Consider the following 20,799-nt stretch of genomic DNA (forward strand, 5'->3'; position numbering starts at 1 on the left):
TAAATGGGTGTTTAAAAAGAAAGAAGAGACTCTAGGAGTTGAAGAACCCAGATATAAAGCGAGGCTTGTTGCAAAGGGTTACAGTCAAATTTTAGGAGTGGACTTCACAGATGTTTTCTTCCCAGTTGTGAAGCATAGTTCGATTTGAGCTTTACTTGGTATTGTGGCCATGCATGATTTGGAGCTTGAGCAATTAGATGTAAAAATTGTATTTTTGCATAGAGAACTTGAGGAGGACATTTACATGCAATAACCAGAGAGTTTTACAGTCTCAGAAAAAGAGGACTATATTTGCTTGCTGAAGAAGTCTCTTTACGGTTTGAAAAGTCACCAAGGCAGTGGTACAAGAGGTTTGATTCCTTTATGACTTTTCATGATTTCAAAAGAAGTAGTTTTGACAGTTGTGTTTACTTTAAGAAAAATAGTGATGGTTATTTCGTATATCTACTTCTTTATGTTGATGACATGTTGATAGCATCAAAAGATAAAGGAGAGATAAGAAAGGTCAAAGCCCAACTAAGTGAAAAATTTGAGATGAAAGATTTGGGACCAGCAAAAAAGATACTTGGTATGGAGATTCTCAGAGATAGAAAAGCAAGTAAATTGTACCTAAGTCAGAAGGGGTACATTGAGAAAGTTCTTTGTAGGTTCAATATGCAGAGTGCTAAGCTTGTTAGTACTCTTTTCGCAGCCTATTTCAGACGTTCATCGGCTTTGTCTCTACAATCAGATGATGAGATTGAGTACATGTCACATGTTCCATACTCTAGTGCAGTGGGATCTCTCATGTATGGTATGGTTTGTTCTCGTCCAGGTTTATCATATGCAGTCAGCGCAGTTAGCAGATACATGACGAATCCCGGTAAAGAACACTGGAAAGCAGTTTAGTGGATTTTAATATACTTACGAAGTACTACTGATGTCTGCTTACAGTTTGGAAAAACTAGAGATGGAGTCATTGGGTATGTTGATACTGATTTTGCTGGAGACCTTGATAGAAGAAGATCCTTCACAGGTTATGTCTTTACAATCGGAGATTGTGCAATTAGTTGGAAAGCAACTTTGCAAACTACAGTTGCTTTGTCTACCACTGAAGCTGAGTACATGGCGATTACTGAGGCTTGTAAAGAAGCTATTTGGTTGAAGGGTCTCTTTAGTGAACTCAATGAAAGCTTTCAAATCAGTACAGTATTTTGTGACAGTTAGAATGCAATCTTCCTTACAAAAGATAAAATGTTTCACGAGAGAACAAAACACATTGATGTTCAGTATCATTTTGCTCGTGATATTATTGCTCGTGGTGATATTATTGTGAGCAAAATTAGTACTCATGAAAATCCTACAGATATGATGACTAAGTCACTTCCTATAGCCAAGTTTGAACATTGCTTAGACTTGGTTGGTGTTCATTGTTGAAATTAAACCCTTAAGGGGTTTTATGGAATAGGTGAAAAACTTGTTCGTTGAGAATTCGTGTCAACGTGGAGATTGTTAGAGTTGTGTGACCCAAATGCTAAGAGATTGCTTACAAGTCAAGTTAAACAAAATATATCTTCTTTCTAGAAGATTTAGTATTTATGAATATAATATATTTAATATTTATTAACATAATATATTTGACTTTGATTAGAATTAGGTTTTTTCAACCTATAAATAGATGTGGTTGAAACTCCTCTTGTAATCATTCGAATTTGACATAGTGAATTTTCTTCTCCTCTGCTCGTGATTTTTTTTCCGAAAGGGTTTCCACGTAAAATCTGTGTGTTCTTTATTTTATTTTATTTTCACAATCTTAATTTCAAAAAAAAAGTTAAATTTACCTTTATCAAAAAATGTTGAATCAACCTTAATTAAAAGAAAACAAAAATGATAACTTGCATTAAAGAAAAAATAATACAGATTTAAAAAATTCATTAAATTTGTAGAATCAAAGGATTGAAAATGTAATTTGAAAGAACCGAAAACCATCATTGAAAAATTGAGAATATGGAGAGACTTAAAAATGAAATTAATCCAAAATGTGGTTCTATAAGTAGAATATCAAGTTTCCTTTTTTTTTTTTCTAATATGAAACATTTAAGAAAAAAACCTTTTTTTTCCTTCTTTTTTCTTCATATTATTGTTACCGATTTTTATTCCGGCGTCTTTCATTTACCTTGTTTACAAAATCCAATGTCATGAGAATGAAAAACACTGGTTCTAATTTTTTTCATTTTCTTGTAAATTTTTAACCGTTATTTTATTTTGTTTTTTTCTAGTTGTGATTGCATTGCTAACAAAGTTTCAACTCACCATGATTTGTGTTTTTTTCATCTTCAATTTCATAATTGGATTTTCCATTTTTTTTAATCACAATATACTTATATTTTTTTTCTATTTTTTAAGTTTTTTTTTTGCATGTCTTTTCATTTCCAGTTTGGATTTCGTGGTGTCAGCGGTGTGAAGATGAAATTTTATTGACTTTTATTTTAAAATTTTCAATTTTCAAGTTCTTTTTCTCTTGTTTTAAAAATCAATGCTCTTGATAATTTTTTTTTCAATTTTTTTCATCTTAGATATGATATTGTTGCGCTGCTGAAGAATAAACTTGTTTAGTTTCCATTGAAGAAAAATTATTTTGTAACCGGTAGAGAAAAGTTAAATCAGAAGTCGTATAACGCTTATTTCGTTAACATATAAAAAGAACCCGGATTTACATTGTTAAGGTAGATTTAGATTTTTAAACTCTTTTTTCGTCAAATATATTTTAAAATAAATATATAATATAATCTAAAATCACAAATTGGAAAATAGCAAGAGTTTTATATTTATATTATTCATCAAAGAAAAAAATATTAAAAATAATTTTAACAATCACAAGTATCTCGATCGGTGTCTGGGTAGTGTAGTTGGTTATCATGCTAGTTTGACACACTAGAGGTCCCCGGTTAGAACCTAAGTTTAGATACTTTTTTTTTCTTATAATTGACCGGTTTGAAGCTGGTTAAGACTTTTTTGGGTGATTTTTTCATCTTGGTCCTTGAACATTTTCATCATTCTAATTAATTCCAAAATTTGATAGCTTTGTCTAATTTGGTCTTTGAACTTCTCTTCCATTAAGGTAGGATGATGTGGCATTATAAGATTGCGCCACATCATAACTTGGAAAATTTTTAGATGATCACATGGCACAATTTTAGAGTGCAATGTCATCTTATTATTAATACAATCTAATTTCAAGGACCAAATTGGAAAAAAACACCAAACTCAAAGACTAAATATTACTTTATCCAATTTTAACTTAAAATTTAGGTCAAATTCTCCAATTAGTCCCTATATTATGTATAAGTTGTGGACTAATTTGGTCACTTTTAATCTTCGTACTTTTCTAAAGTTAAAATTTTCAGTATTGACCAAACAATAGTTGTTATGTTTTCTACATAACATCTTGAAAATAACAAAATTTAATAAATGTAACAATGACAATTCAATTCAAACTAAAATTTTAAAATTCAAAAAGTACAAAGACTAAAAGTAACCAAATTAAATGCGATAACTAAATACAAAACTTACACATAATACAAAAACTAAAAACAAAAATTATCCATTATTGTTTAACATACAATATGCCATAAGTTTCTATACTCTTCACAAATTTAGAATTTAATTATTATACTTTTGTTTATTGGAATTTAGTCCAACTTTTCATTTTTTTTAAAAAGTTCAAGTTCAACTATTAATATTTTTAAAATTATTTTTTAAAATTCATGTTCATTATAATATCATTTTTAGTTACATAACTGCTAAGTCAGTTTTTTTTTATTTCAAAATATCACATCAGTAAATTTAACAAAAAATTAATTATATTAATAATTGGACCTAAATTTTAGAATCTAAAAAAGTAAAGAAACTAAATTATTAAAAATATAAAAATTAAATTTCAAAATTTTAAAGTACAGATACTTATATTTTAACATCCATAATTTATCCATATTTATAGATTATTAAAATAAGCTATACTAACTCAAATCGAATTAGGATTTTTTTTTTTTAAATTCCTAATGACTTCAAACAGGATTAGGATTTTTACAGCATTATACAAAGCATCTTGAATTTAAAAAAAAATAAAAATAAAAGTTACTCTAAAATACTCTGTAGTTACTCTACCGCCTGTTTTTTTTTACCTTTCCCGCCATAGTAAAAAGCTTGAAATTTTTATTACTATTCTTCCATGGCAACTAAGGCTACCAAGCAAACAAAGTTCCGATGGGCGGATATTGAAGATAACGAGGCCGAGGATTTGACTTACTTATTACCACCGAAGGAAGTAATCGGCCCAGACAAGAACGGGATCAAGAAGGTGATTGAGTATAAGTTCAACGAAGAAGGGAAACACGTCAAGAGTCACGACGACGATCCAAGTCCGAAAAATCGCCGTCGATTCTCCACGCAAGGAACGGATATTCGATAGAAGGTCTTGTGCTAAATTTGGAAGTGCTATGGGTGATGAAGTTGATAATAGCCGACTCACTATGGTTTCTACTGAAGAAATCTCCCTTGAACGACGCGGTTCGTTTCTTTTTCTCTCGGTTTATTTTGATATGAATTTGATTGTTTTAGGTTTAATTATAAACCGGTCCCTAATAGAGTTTTTGAAAATTGGTCACTCTTAGGGGAGTAATTTTCGGTTTTAATCTAGAAAACCAAAAAGATTAACCCATTCGATTTTTTCGGTTTTGATTTAATCGGGTGGGATGGATTGAACGGTTTTGATCTCAGTTTAATTGTTTAATTTAACCCACATAACCAAACTGAAAAAAGAATTATTTAAAATATATTTATATTTTATAATACATAATATATATGTAGCCATATAAATCTAATTGAGAAAACCGACTGAATCAAAGTAATTTCTTAGTTTTCATGGTATACGATAATTAAATTTTGACAAATTAGAATATAGGAACTAATTTCTCAATTTCTATGAGAAATACTATAATTAAAATTTGACAAATTAGTATATAGGGATTAATTTATAATTTTTTGTAAAATAGAGGATGAAATTTAAATTTAAACATTTATTCTTGAATATCCTTGAAACTACTACTTATAGGTAGCAAAGTAGAAGAACCAAAGGTTGCTGCCGTCCATTCTTTAGCTCAACAAGCCAAAAACGGTGCCGTTCTCATGCTGTGTAGAACATGCGGCAAAGAAAGGATCCCCGTTAATTTGATATTATTGAATAAGCTATGAAAGAAATAGAAAATATTTCTTTAATTTTAAGATACAATTAAAAGTTTAATCAATTTTAATTAAAAAAAGTTGAATTTACCTTTATCAAAAAGCGTTCAATCAATCTTAACTTTTACAATTAAAAGATTGAAAATGTAATTTGAAAGCACCAAAAATCATCATTGAAAAATTAAGAACATGGAGAGACTTAAAAATGCAATTAATCCAAAACGTTGTTTAATATGTAGAATACCAAGTTTTTTTTTTCTTTCTAATATGAAATGTTTCAGGAAAAAAAAACTTTTTTTTCCTTCTTTGTTTTTTAGATTATTGTTACCAATTTATATTCCAACACCTTTCATTTACCATGTTTACAAAGTCCGACGTCATGAGAACGCAAAATATCGGGTTCTAATTTTTTTTTTCATTTTCTTTTAAAATTTTAATCTTTCTTTTATTTTTTTTTCTTGTTGCTTTTTTTTTCTGGTTGTAATTGCATTGTTATGAAAGTTTAAGCTCACCATGAAAAGTGTTTTTTTCGTCTTCAATTACATGATTCCATTTTTCATTTTTTTTAATCACAATATACTTTTAAATTTTTTTTCTATTTTTTAACTTATGTTTTATTTTTATTTTTTTGCATGTCTTTTCATTTCCAGTTTAGATTTCGTGATGTCAGTGGTATGAAGATGAAATCTTATTGACTTTTATTTTTAATTTTCAATTTCAAGTTTCTTTTCTCTTGTTTTGAACATCAATGTTCTTAATCACATTTTTCATCTAGATTTGATATTGTTGCTGCCGCAGAAGAATAAACTTGTTCAGTTTCTGGTGACGACAAATTACTTTGTAACTGCTAGAGAAAAGGTAAAGTAGAAGTCGTACAACGCTTATTCCGTTGACATACAAAAAGAACCCGGATTTACATTGTTAAGGTAGATCTAGATTTTTAAACTCTTTTTTCGTCAACTACATGTTTATATATTTCTTTATTTTGTTATAGATCCACATTCCTCTATTAAATTGCCCTTTTTCTTTTACGAAATATACATATGTTGGTTTTTATGATACCATTTGCTTTTTTAAACAATAATATATGCTTGTAAAATATTTTTTTTCTAAGTTTTAATTTTTTTTCTTTTCTTGTCTCGTATTTTTTTCATTTTGAATTATATTGACTAACAAACGTTTTCATTAACCATTTCGATAGCATCTAAATGACAACGTACACTGTTTTAATTTTCAAGTTTAGTTATTTTTATTCTTTTGACCTCAATAAGCGTTAAAAATTTGTTTTAATAAAATATGGTAAGTGATATTATAATAGTTATGATAAGTTAATTATTTTATTTAATTACGTAATAATATGTTTACTAATTTATTTTGCAAAACATTAATTGATCAGAAAAGTAAAGGTAAATATATTTGGATTAAGATTTGAAAGTAACTTAAGTTTGATTATGTGGTTGTTGATAATATTTGAAAAGATATTCCTAATGATAATACTTGAATGTAACTTAGCCATTATTATTATGATGTTATCTGTCTCATGTTTCTATGAAGGTATCATATATTTGTATTTACTGTCGTCTTGTTGCATGTATCCCAATAATATTGATATTTTTATTTTTCGAGATTCTTACGCATCAAATAATAGGTACAAAAAAGGTGAAGATCTAACTATTTGATAGATTAAAATTGATTTAATTTTGAAAAAATAAAATATTGATCGCATGTAAAGGAAATTATTTTTTAATTAATTATTTGAATGAAGCATGAATCCAAAATTTTATGTTGTCTGAATTTAATTGAATATTATTATTGGAAATTAGTAGGTTGTAAATTAGAGATAATTCAAAATATAGTAGAAATGTAAATTTACCCTAGACTTGGTTAATATTATTTTTACCTTTAATATGGATTGCACCAAACCCAAGATTAGAGACAAGTTTTTATATTAAGATATTAACTTGAACATAGGGTTGAACTTGAGTTTTATTTAATTATTAAAGTTGCTTTGATGATATTTTTTGTTTGTATGAGTACGTAAGTTTAATTTATTTAATTTTAAACTTGCTTTGAATTGTATGCTTATTTATACATAAGTTGAATTTATTTTAAACATGATTTATGATGAATATATATTTGGATTAGTTACAAGCTAAAAATAAAATGTTAAGAAACCGAAGGAAAATAATGGAAATTATTTTGTTTGGAAAATCCATAGTTGATTGCTGGAAATAATGTGATAATGTGAAAATGCATGTCTAGAAATGGTTCTTGTAACACCTCAAATCCGGCCTAGACATCATGGTTGAATTTGGGAGTGTTACGATGAAGTGTTTTAAAACACATCTTTTATGTTAAAATGAATCGCGTTGCTTGATACCAAATAGAGTCCATATTTTCGAAAAAACTTGTTTTTATTATCTTATTGAAATCGTTATAAGTTGTCCTTTATAGTTACAAAAAGTTTCGCAGCGGAAGTTTGAAAATCATTTAAATTGAAACCAGGTTCGTGTTTCCAAAAACATCTGTTCCTGTAAAGTTGGAATTTTTTCAATCACATAGTTTAAAAATCATAAACGCAACCAAACCAAAAATCCAAAACGAACAGTCCCAAAAAGTCATGAGAGTCCAAAAATTACAAAACTCTCTCGAAAACCAAAAATTACAAGGATAATAAAAACAATAGTTTTCCAATGAGTGGTCACCGCTGAGCCTCTGTCGCACCGACCCGCCTATGTATGAGGATTACCTGTACAGAGCAGACAAACAGATGTGAGTTTTCGTAAACTCAGTGTGTAACCCAACAAAGATAGACATACAAATGTACACAGTATTCTCATATGCAGAACATATACAAATATGGACCTAAGTCCTTAGCAGATACAAATATCAGAATCTGATAATCAAGACAGATATACAAAATCCTACCTCCATCCTCTACACACCATCTCCGATGATCCCATCACACCATGTGGGGTTAAAAACACCCACCCATCCCTACACACCATATAGTGTCGATGCAACACATAACAGAATAATATGCAGTCAAGCTGCAAGAAAATAGGCGAAAGGTCACTGTACAAATCACATCCTCCACATAAACAAATCCCACCCTAAACATGGATACAAAATACAGATGCAAAAATAACAGAATTAACATGTTTAACATGCTCGTATACAGATAACATACATACTTATACAGAATAGTCAAACATATATATCAATTTCCTACTCAGATCAGACTATCAGAATATCAGATCACATATAATAGGGTTTGGTTAGCCCTTACTGACCCTACAATAGGCCCACAATCGATTGAAACAACCTGTTCAACCTTGGGGAAAATTTTAAAATTTTGGGCCCACGTGCCTGTGTGGGCCCACATGGCCTAGCCCAAAGCCCATACACCCATGTTGTAACACCCCTAACCCATGTCTGTCACCAGAACAGGTTACGAGGCATTACCGGACTTATCAAATCATAACATATATATATTTCATACATTTAAACTTTCAAAGACATACATAATTCATGTACAATCATATTGCCTCTTATAAAACTCTATGGGATCTTAAAACATGTTTGGAAGAGATTCAGGACTAAACCATTAACATTTGAAAACTTTGGGAAACTTAGAAAATTTTCTTGAATGCAGAGGTTACACGCCCGTGTGCCCAGGCTATGTGCCTCTCACGGCCACCAGACACGCCCGTATCATAGACTGTGTGGAAATAGGGCATACATACTGACATACGCCCGTGTGTTATCCCGTGTGCCACACACGGCCAATAGACACGCCCGTGTGTCTAAGCCATGTAACTCACTAACTTATTTTAACTAAGCTTCAGCAGACACAAGTTCGAATCTCACGCCTGTGTGCTCAATCGTATGGACGAGAAATAGGCTTGTTTTAAGCCAATTTTTCTCACCCAAACATCAATCACCTAAGCTCACATATATCAACATACTTTCATTCAATTTGACAATCAAAACAACCATTTCAAATACACATTATAAGCCATTACAAAACCAAACATTTATATACTCAAATCAATTCCATTTGTGCATTCAAACACATACAAAACTAATATAATTCATTAGCCAATATACATATATAACCTACTCAAATAATTCAACCTTAAACATCCAAGTACCAACTATTATTCAAACAGTTTTTGATTCATATTTCTGTCACATATCTATACCATTTGCATATCCTCATTCCATCAACTACTTACCAAAACATGTCATATCTAGTACACATAAACATAACCCAATATTTAACCAAGTTAAGCCAAATCACATGGCTTAAACACATCAATACATATAGGCTTCAATAGCTAATACCCCATTCTATCCTTGACTTAATTGAAGTTCTTGCCAAACAGTGCTCCGATACTGAATATGCCGGGAGGGTTGTTACAAGTATTTATTTATAAGTCCTCAAAATTTTCTTTTATTAAATGATGATGTATCGTATTGTTATTCATTGATGATGCATGCGACTCATAATTAGTGATGCATCAAATATTCTTAAATAAATAGGATAAAGTAACATTTTGTCCCTTGCCTTGTCAACTTTTCCCATATTGGTCAATAAACCTCTTTTTTTTCCAGGTCAATCTTGGAACTCAACAATTTTTCTCAATTTGGTCCATGAATTTGGATTTTGTATGAAGTATGATAATGCAGTGTTTTGAGATTGTGTCATGTCATCAATTTAATTTTAATTTTTTTTAAAAATTGCTTTAATTTTTTTAATAATTTTTTGCACTTTTTCGATGATATATATTTAAATTTGCATGGAATCCAAGTTTAGGGACAAATTGAGAAAAATTATCAAGTCTAGGACTCATGTGGGCAAAAAAATTTAGAGACAAAGTTGGAAAAATACAAAGTTTATGGACTAAATATGATTTTCTACCTAAATAAATCTATAATGTCGATGATGTCCCATACACAAAATGCAAAATTTGTAGTTTTATTTTCCTTCCAAAAAAGCGTAAAAATGTAATGTTTCGGAATAGCTTGCAATGTTTCAGTAACACTAATAAATGTGACTTCAAAATAGCCTTGCCCTTTTCGTTGAATCCTCTCCTCAAGCGTCAAGGGTTCAACAATTCGCAAACGGATCCAGATATGCATAAATTTATTCAAATAATTTGGCACCCCGATGCATCCAAATCCAAAAACATCCCAATGTATTCCCTAAAATCTTAGCCAAACCTTTAGAAGCTAATCCACGTGGCAAACCATGCACTTGCACCCGGAAATCGTCAAAAGCAAAATTAATATCCTCAGGATCCTCACCTTCTTGAATCTGAATAAGAAAAATACAATTATTAAATTATCAGGGCCCCCAAAAATTATCTTTTTCAAATCAATGATATGGTAGAATTGAATCACATACAAGCCACTATCCTTCATCAATTTAATCATGGCCTCTTTCAACGAGTGACATAGTGCAAGGAGAGTACATTCGATGGCTTAAAAGTTAATCACCATTTATCCCAAAAACTTATCAACAAGGCAAAGGTCATAGTTGATTTCATCCTCGACTCCAACATCCCCATCAAACACCAGTTCAGCATTCACTTTCTCGTGCAAAGATGACCCTTGCAATGTCTCATCCATCCCCAATAGAATCAAGAAGCAACAGAACCAATCAGACAAAACAATACCTTTCGCTAGCAGCTTGACAAAGCCATACAAAGCCCTACACACCGACGAGACGAACTTGCACTCACAACCCTAGTCGCAAACCGCAAGAGGTAAGAGTTTAGGGATAGATTACTTCACAATTAGTGATTAAACTTTTAATTGTATAAAAAAAAACTACAAAAATGATTTCTATTTCTTTCATAATTTTTTCATTAAAATCAAATTAATTTTTTTTTCTAAAAAAGATATACATTACAATCTTTACTAATATTAAAATCTTAATATATGTTTTTATTTTTATTAGTACATTGGTAATATTTAGTAATATAATAAAATGATAATCATATTTGAAATTTAATTTATAAACTCATTATATCATATTGTCAAATCTAATCATTTTTATAATAGTTTTTGTTTTTATATAGACAAGAAGAACAAAAATAACTTTACTATTCATTATAACACCTGGACTTATTAATTAATATATTTGCAATTGTTTTTTTTTTACTTAACTTTATATGCTTAATATACTACAAAAATATCACATCAACTGATTTTTGTAAAAAAAATTCACAATAACCTTCTTATTACAATTATTTAATTAGTATAACCAATTCTCAAATTAATTTAAATATGTGGATTTACTGTCCAAATATCACTGCTCTAATTTATATGATTTTTTCAAACTTAAATGGTATTTATCTTATTAACAATACAATTACAAAACCTTTTATTGGCATAGACTTAACTTGTGTAATTATATTCAAAGATATACTTTAAGAATCAAATTGAACAAAAAATTTAGATATCAAATAAGAAAATATATACACTTCAAAAGCCAAATCACAAATATTACCAATTGAGAATAAAAAAGTTTATTAACCCGATAAAAACTATTAATTTAAAAGTTTAAATATGAAAATAAATTACTTTCAGAAGTCCTTAATACGTCTAGATTTTCCAACTATTTCTTATCTTATATCTAATTGGATATAAGCAAAAAGTATGGTATATAATTACTTATATTAATATCATCAAAATTAATAATAGAACTTTAGATTGAGTTTACATCACAAATAATACTAATCTAATTAAAAAATATCTAAAAATTTAATTATAAAATATTTTAATATTGTCGTTTAATATTTTTATACAATGCCTTTAATAATTTAATATCATGTCTTTAAAAATACTTAGAATAATGTCTTTTAATAGATTTGTAGACACAATAACAATTTAAAACTCCTTATATAATTATAAATATATTGTATGTAATTAATACAAATAATCAAATTCAGGATATAATTCAACTAATGCGTACAATTAAAATATTACACAATTAAATATAAAGTTTTAAAATAGATACAATTAAATTTTACCATAATCTTATAGACACCGGTAAACTTGTCCATCACACGAGTAAAAGAGTAGTTATTTTATATTTAAATATTTTAAATAAAAGTATTAATATTTATTTATAAGTCCTCAAAATTTTTTTTGATTAAATGATGATATATCACATTGTTATTTGCTGATGATGCATCCGACTCATAAATTAATGGTGTATCAAATAGGCTTAATTAAATGAGATAAAGTAACATTTTGTCCCATCACTTGTCAACTTTTCTCATATTGGTGATTGAACTGATTTTTGTCCAGGTCAGTTTTGGAACTCAACAAGTTTTTTCAATTTCATACATGAATTTGGATTTTGTTCGAGGTATGAAGATGTGACGTTTTGAAATTGTGTCATGTTATTACTTGAATTTAAAAAAATATTTTTCAATTCTTTTAATTTTTTAAAATAATTTTTTTTGCACTTTTTTAGATGATATGTTTTTAAATTTGCATGAATCCAAGTTTAGGGACTAAATTGAGAAAAAAGTATCAAGTTCTAAGACTCATGTGGACAAAAGTTTAGAGATGAAGTTTGAAAAAAATACAAAGTTTATTTACTAAATATGATTGTTTTTCCAAAATAAATCTATAATATTGATGATGTCCCATACATGGAATGCAAAATTTGTAGTTTTAGTTAGCTTTCCAAAAAAAAGGAAAAACTGTAAGGTTTCAGATTATCTGATAAAGAAATTCTCACCTGGAGATTCTCAATATCTTTAAAATTTATTAGTCCTGATTATACTAAATCAGATACATTAACACTGGATCCTGATTATACTATATCAGATACATTAACACCAGAGCTAAATCAAAGTAACTATAAAAGGGCCGGGGTTGGGAACCTAATGTGTATAGATAATTAAATTTGGTTAATGTAGTGTCCAAAGAAGCTCTCAACAGTTCAACACTGAAAGGAGCTGATGGCACATTCCTATGGCTGCTAGCTCATGGATACCCCTAGCTACGAGACCCTACGTCAATTACTGCGCGGGCTAGGGTTTGCATATCCTGGGAGACGTGGTTTGCCTTTTTTTGGGTATTGGGGTAAAGGGAGCTCCTCTTGCTCCTAAGTTTAACACATTTTTTCTATTAATTTCCTCTGTTGTTAAGTACTGCTATCGACACAGATGGTGGTTTCAAAGCAGGGATGGAAGCTGGAGGAGAAATCAGAGATTCGACTTCTAGATGGTTATGAGCTCTCACAACAAACATTGGCTTCTGCAGTGTCTATGAGCCTAAACTTTGGGGCGCTCTGGATGGTCTCAACCAGGCTAGGAACCTTGATGGACGTTGGATAATACTGGAACTTGGTTAATCTAAGACTGATTCATGTGAATCATGTGAAACTGGAAGGAAAGTTTAAATTTGTTCCTCAAGTGGCTTCAATTGCAGGGATGTGCATTGATAACTCTTCATTCTCACTTTTGTCCTTAAAAGCTTGATGTCCTTGATCTCTCAGAAAGCAATATCATTATATATGTATATATATACACACACAGACACTATCTGCTTTCTTCTTTAATTCATTTATGTCGATTTCTTATGCTTGTAACTAGCTAGTTTGTAGCAGTTTATAAGCTGGGTACTTTTTTATATGCAATATTGTTTGTTTCAGTTTAAAGAACCAATACTACGAGTTGAATAGCTTGAGATTCTTGGACACTTTTCTCAAGGATATTTTGTCATATAATGAATCCCCATATTCAACAAGTTCTTCCATTATAAAAAGAGAACAAGAATCTTTTGAGCCCAAAGCGCGATTCCCCTTTCAACTTGGTTCTTACTAGCCCGATGAAATATAATAGCTTATAAACAAAAGTCTCAAGCTCCTTTAGGAATGTAAGGTATGCTTCTTTTCAAAAAGCTATAGTGTCCTTTAGACCATGAAGTAGAGCTAGAAAGAATGAGGCATAATTTACAAAATAATTGTTGAAACAAGTTTTAATCAACCAAGAATTTTTCGCGTAAATTAAAGTTCTCATTAATCATATTATACCTATACTATTTTTGTTCAACACAGTTGTGCACTAATAGACTATGCATGAGTCTAATTTCCATGAGTGCTTTAGAGCCTTTGCCATATATATCATAGAAGTGACCTTCACATTAATATAGGTTAAATCATCAAGTGTATTTTTCTGATCAATACACTATTTATAAATTAGATAGATTTAATTAAGAGTTTTTACTCATCCTCACTATCCATTCAGTTTTAGAACTATCCACACCATAGGAGGGACATAATGATTTACAGATGAACTAAAGACTTCGTTATTACCCATATGAACCTAATTCATGAGATCTCCAGTAACATAAGTAGGGTTTCCATCATTGTTGATCTCATCCTTTGGAAAAAGTCTCATTCCCCTCAATGTATCATTCAATTGTTTCTTTCCTACGAGTTTTAGTCAGAGAATTATTCAAATTCACTTTTGACTACAAAATCCATGGATTATAACTCCATCCCTTTTTGCAACTTATTTATCACGTCATGTGTTAGACAAATGTACCTAAATTTACCATTGAAAGTTTTATCTTTTGCATTGGTTATTGCTAATTGGCAATCACAATACATGGATACAAAAGTTGTTGGCTTTGTACTCAATATAATATTTGTTTTATCCATGTCTTTCAGGTCAAATTTAGAAGCAAGATATCTTTCTACCTCAGTACTAAATCATAATTAGTACTGATTTTATCAACATATAAATAGATTTACCACACAATTACCATTAATGGTGAGCATTCGTTCAAATCGAGTTGAATTGAAAAAATTTTGAGTTAATTGAGTTAACAATTCCTATTCTATCATCCTAACTCGATTTGAATTTTTTTCGAATCGGCTCAAGTGAAATGAAATTTGAGTCACATCGAGTGAAATTTTTTGAGTTAAATTAAAAAATTAAACATGTCACATTAAAATTTTGTTACAGTATAACTATTTCATGTTAGAGCACATAAATTTGAAACCATATATATTTGAAAACATTTTCAAAGTAAAATAATAACAATAATAATAAATATTGTAAGGCCCAATTTCTACCTGGGCCCAAATCAAGAAAGAAAACCAAAATAAACAAATGTCCACAGCCCAAATATTACAACTATAATGGCCCAATGCTCGAAATTTTACAAACAGTAACCTAAGACTAATGACCCAACAACAGCACGCCCAAATGCCCCAAAAGCCAAACATTTTCGGAAACCTTAGATTTCCTTCCTTCTCCTCGCGCCGTATGCATCGTAACCCAACCTCCGTACGCCCATGCGCTGCCCTCGACACGTTGGCCTCCGTACACCTCCTTTGTACCTGCGAACCAATGCAAATACAACAGCAAAAACAAAAATGAGAGAATATTGTATTTTTATTATTTTTCTTATTCGGTTATAAAGCATTTTTCATTGTGATTGTTTTTGGGGACTACGAACGAATAGATACAGAAAAGAAATCAAAATACCTGTTTAAAAAGGTATATCATTTTTTCTCATATATATGTTTCGAGTATAACACACATATACATATACATATTCAAAGAAAACGCAAAAACCAATTACCTTTTTGGAGATTGGGGAAGGAAACCAAAGGGTTGTTTGTTTTCTTTTATTTTTAAAAGGTTTTTCTAAGGTTTTGGGGTTTTAAAACGGGGTTAAAGGAGGCGAGATCGGTAAAAAAAGGGCTTTTTTGAAGCTCCGGCCGCCGTGCATGGCGGCGGGCCGGCGGTAGACCGGCGACCGGATTCCTGGCCTAAGCCGGAGGAGAAGGGAGGAGTTGAGAGAAAATTTTGTTTTTTTTTTTTAAGAAGAAGGCTAAAAATGAAGTTTTGATTTTTTTTTTTGCTTTATATAGAGGTGTGAAACGACGCCGTTTCACTATGGCTCTTTCAACGCCAAAACGGATCCGTTTAGTCAGGGCCCGATCCGCCCGACCCGATACTCATGAGGATCCACGTGTTTTTATTTAAAGGGATATTTTCACGATTAGTCCCTCCCTTTCGCGCTGTCATTTGATTAGGCCCTATTTATATTTTTTTTTGTTTTTTAATGTTTCCCTGAAATTTGTGCACCATTTCATTTTAGTTATGAATAAAATGCTGTGTTTTGGAGGATTGGAATATTTCCTTTTTGGTCCTCCCATTTAATTCGCGCATTACAATGTTTTCTCTTATTTTGCTTTTATTCGATTTTCCCGCTAAAGTTTGTTTACTTTTCAATTTCAATCTTTAATCTGTTGAATTGTGTTTTTTAATTTGTCATTTTTAATTTTATGATTCATCTTTAAAGTTTTATGGGTTATTTATTTTAAATTATTTTTATTTATTTTAAATTTTATATATATTATTTGTATTAAACGGTTTTAAATTGTTTAGATATATTATTTTAAATTATTTCATACATTATATATTTTAAATTGTTTTATACATTGTTTTTTAAAACTCGTTTAATGTATTATCCATTTGAAATTTTCTTATCATTCGCTTTAAATTTTTTTTCTCATATATTATCAATTTCAAATTTTTTATATATATTATCTATTTTATATACCATTTATTTTTAAGATGTTTTGTATATAACTTGTTTTAAATTCCTTCTTATATAATATTTATTTTTAAACTCATTTATATATTATTATTTTACATATATTACTTATTTTCATTTTTATTTTTTTCATATATTATCTATTTCAAACTTACACATATATTATCTACTTTAAATTTTTTATATATATAATTTATTTTTAAATTGTTTCGTATATTGTTGATTTCAAATTTCTTTTTCCTTACTATTTATTTTTAAATTCATTTATTGTCGTTTAAAAATTTGTTTTACATTTTATTTATATTAATTTGCTATGTAAATTTTTTAAAATTGTTTTATATAAATATTTTAAATTCATTGGTCTTTTAATATTAATGTTAGTATTTAAATAGTTTATGTTGTAAGATTATTGCCATTGTGTGTATTTTGATTTGTATATTCGTATTTTTATATAATTGTCATTCATTTGTATAATATTGTACTCACATATTATCATTTCTTACTTGCAACTATGCTTTTATTTCCTGCTATCATATTGTGATTTAAACTCCAATATATTTGGCCGATATTGGTCGTTTCATTTTTACCCCAAACAAACCGAATAAATGCATTTCGAGTCGGTTTTATAATCGCTCTTATTTGAAATTTCCTCAAAATGAGGCAATATTTCACGCTTTGGGGATTCGAGAGATCGTACCTTAACTTACGGGGTCCCGATTTTCTCATTAAACCTAAGTAGCCAAATATCCCTTCATATTTTAAAATCCATGATTTTCAAATATAAAAAAGGCAATATCCCGTGTTTGGAAATTCGAGAAATCTTGCCCTAACGTGTTGGGTTTCGATTTTTCGTTTGACCCCAAATAACCAAATATCCTTTTAAAATTTCAATGCATGATTTTTAAAAATCAAGAGACGATCTTGGTTTTAAGGGTTTAAAATGTCGTAACCTAACGTACTGGATATAATATTTTATTACTTCGGGACAAGAGAATCTTAACATCCAATTCGAGTTATTCAAACATTTTTAAAAGGGATTGTATTTTAAAATCTTTTCAATTTTTCGACATTAGGACATTAATTAATCAATTAGGTACCAATTTTGGGCGTTACGAGGGTGCTAATCCTTCCTCGTACGTAACCGACTCCTGAACCCGTTTGCTTGAATTTCATAGGCCAAAATCAATGTTTTAATAAAATAAAATATTTTACAAAGTGATCCAATCACACCTAAATAAAAGTTTAGTGGCGACTTCATATTTCGTTTTAAAGTCGATCCCCATTTTCAAAGTAAAAATGGTTTCAACAAATACTTTAATATGATTAACATGAATCATTAATTAACTTATTTAGGTCCCAAAAATTATTATTATAGAAATTTTAAAATTTTTTAACTTTCTCTATACATTTTTTAGAATTTTTTAAAATTTTTATAAATTTTAAAAATATAAATTTTGGAATTTTTATAAATACTTTGAATTTTTTAAAATTATTTTCAACTTTTGAAAATTATTTTGAATTTTTTTTTGTAATTTTTGTTGAAAGATAGACAAATTTGCTCATTTTCAAACTTGACAGAAACCAATAGGGTATTTACATCAATCTGTTATTCGAATTGTTTGAGTTATTCGAATTGTAAATGTAACACCTCATACCCGGCCTAAACGTTATGGCCGAATCTTGAGGAATTGCATACGCTTGTTTTAAAACCAAAAATCAAAATTTGAAAATGTAACATAAAACAAAAATTGATAATGATATTTCCAGTTTTTAGGGAAAAACACCATATTAAATTTATTCAATTTAATTGCAGAAAACACTTATAAGATCAATTAGTTTTGCAGTGAAAATCTTAAGTTAAATAGAGTTTTGAAAACCATAGTTTGATTTTGAAATTCAACGCATTGTAGTTTAAAAAAATATATTCTAAATATGATAAAGCAATTCAAAACAAAAAATAGTCCTAAACAGATAACAGTCCCCCAAAAGTCCAAAAGAATCCAATTGAAAATAATACGTAAACTAAATCAAATTAAACAATAACAATAATTTAAACCGAGCTCCTACTACGTCAATTCGTCCTAAGTTTGTTGGTTACTTGAAAGGAAAACATACAGAAAGTAAGCTTACAAGCTCAGTGTGTAACACATCCCAAACAACAATTAGATGCAAATAAATTAACAAATACATTTCAGATGCATGATCAGATTCAAATGCATAAAAAAATCCTACCCTCATATGCTATACACCATCTTCGTCCATTCTTACACACCAAATAGGGTATCAAATACCCATCCAACCCCACACACCAATAATTAAACTTATGTTAGTTTTCAGAAATAGTGCAACCAAGCTACCAGATAATAATACGTGGTGAACCTCTAGATTCAAATATATGTGGTCTAGCCACTAGATAAGACGGATTATTAAACTGGCAACACTTCCTTCATCAAACATATTCTCACCCCAGCGCACATGTAACACTAATCAAATATCAAATGGATGTATGACATACATGCTATACACATCAGATTTTAAATTGCTTTGGTAGAAATCACATCATGCTAAAACATATGACATACATGCTATACAAATCATGCTTCCATAAATCAATTTAACAAAAGCAGAATATCAAATCCCATGTTTCAAAGTCTTATTTATACCATACAGACCCTATGGAAAGGTTAAATTCGAATTGCACATCAAATACGACCTTAGGGTAAAATTTCAGAAAATGGGCCCACACAACCTAACTGGCCCAGCCTGTGTGACCCACACGGCCAAAATTGCCCAAACCGTGTCTATACGGTCTAGTACACAACCTGTCACACGACCGTGTGACGTTGACAGTAGGTTTTTCAACATGGCTTTGTTTGTTGTTTTTCGAGTTTTCCATTACACACCTAGTTATTTTTTGATGCAATTCCAACCACGAGATGTCTAGAACCTAAAATCGACATTCAACTAATTTAATTAGCAACCAAAATCATGATACAACCCTTGCGTTCTTAAAATTTAACTCTATATCAAAAGGCACTCGGTCACAACACGAAATCGACACTTACCCTAGAGAAAACCAAAACCTAACACAATGCCTAAGTCACTAGAGGAACACCAAACACCTTACAATCTACTCCTAAATGCACATCGAAATAATTAAATTAAAACTAAGAACCACTTGTAAAATTCACTTCCTTCAAATAAAATTAACAACCAAATATTACCACATTAACGACAGAAAAATCCTTCTCTTACCCAACCAAAATAGGAACACCCATGAAGATTTCAAGCAATGGAATCACACCACACCCATACAATGTTTGGACAACAAAAGAAAGAAGTAAGCACGCTACGAACAGGGAAGCAATTTTTGGTGAAAGAAAGCAATGAGGGGAAAATCAAGAACAGGAAGGTTGAAGAAAAACAAAGAAATGGCAGAGATGAGTAGTGGTACGTGATATTCGTGATAGGTTTTAAATGTTTATAATGAATTGTTCTTGAAACTAACTATTATCACGATGAAAGAAAATGTACCTATTGAACAATAGTATAGCTTTAGCAAGACTGGATTGTCGAACCTAAAGGAACTAAAAGTACTAGTAATGACTATCTTTTTATTATCTAGCCTAAGAATAATGGGGTTTATTTTAACTAACTAATTAACTAAACTAAGAATTCACAGAAAATAGAATTGGGGAATTACTTTTGGAAAAACGATTGAATTAAGACAATACCTAAGGAAAAATCCACCTAGACTTCACTTGTTATTTGACTCTGAATTGGGCGATTTATTCATTTGACTTGATCCGTAGAAATCCCTAAGTTATATTATTATCCCTCTCGAGACTAACAACGTCTAACCCTAGGTTGAATAATTGAAATCTTTTTTTAATTAACTCCCTAGGGTTGCATTAACTCGATCTATGGATCCCTTTATTAGGTTTCACCCTAATCCAGCAAAATCTTGTCACCCTATCTCTA

At 29.9% G+C, this 20,799-nt stretch overlaps 1 long non-coding RNA gene across 1 annotated transcript; it reads right to left on the reverse strand.

The window, feature by feature from the left end:
- Nucleotides 1-15,242: 15,242 nt before the first annotated feature.
- LOC107956844 (uncharacterized) lies at nt 15,243-16,102 on the reverse strand. Its single transcript, XR_001700283.2, has 2 exons — nt 15,838-16,102; nt 15,243-15,592 (listed from the first exon to the last, which is right to left on the reverse strand). It is a non-coding gene; the product is annotated as an uncharacterized lncRNA (long non-coding RNA).
- Between the last annotated feature and the right edge of the window lie 4,697 nt (nt 16,103-20,799).

This window comes from Gossypium hirsutum, chromosome A07, assembly GCF_007990345.1.
Source record: "Gossypium hirsutum isolate 1008001.06 chromosome A07, Gossypium_hirsutum_v2.1, whole genome shotgun sequence".
Taxonomy (NCBI): domain Eukaryota; kingdom Viridiplantae; phylum Streptophyta; class Magnoliopsida; order Malvales; family Malvaceae; genus Gossypium; species Gossypium hirsutum.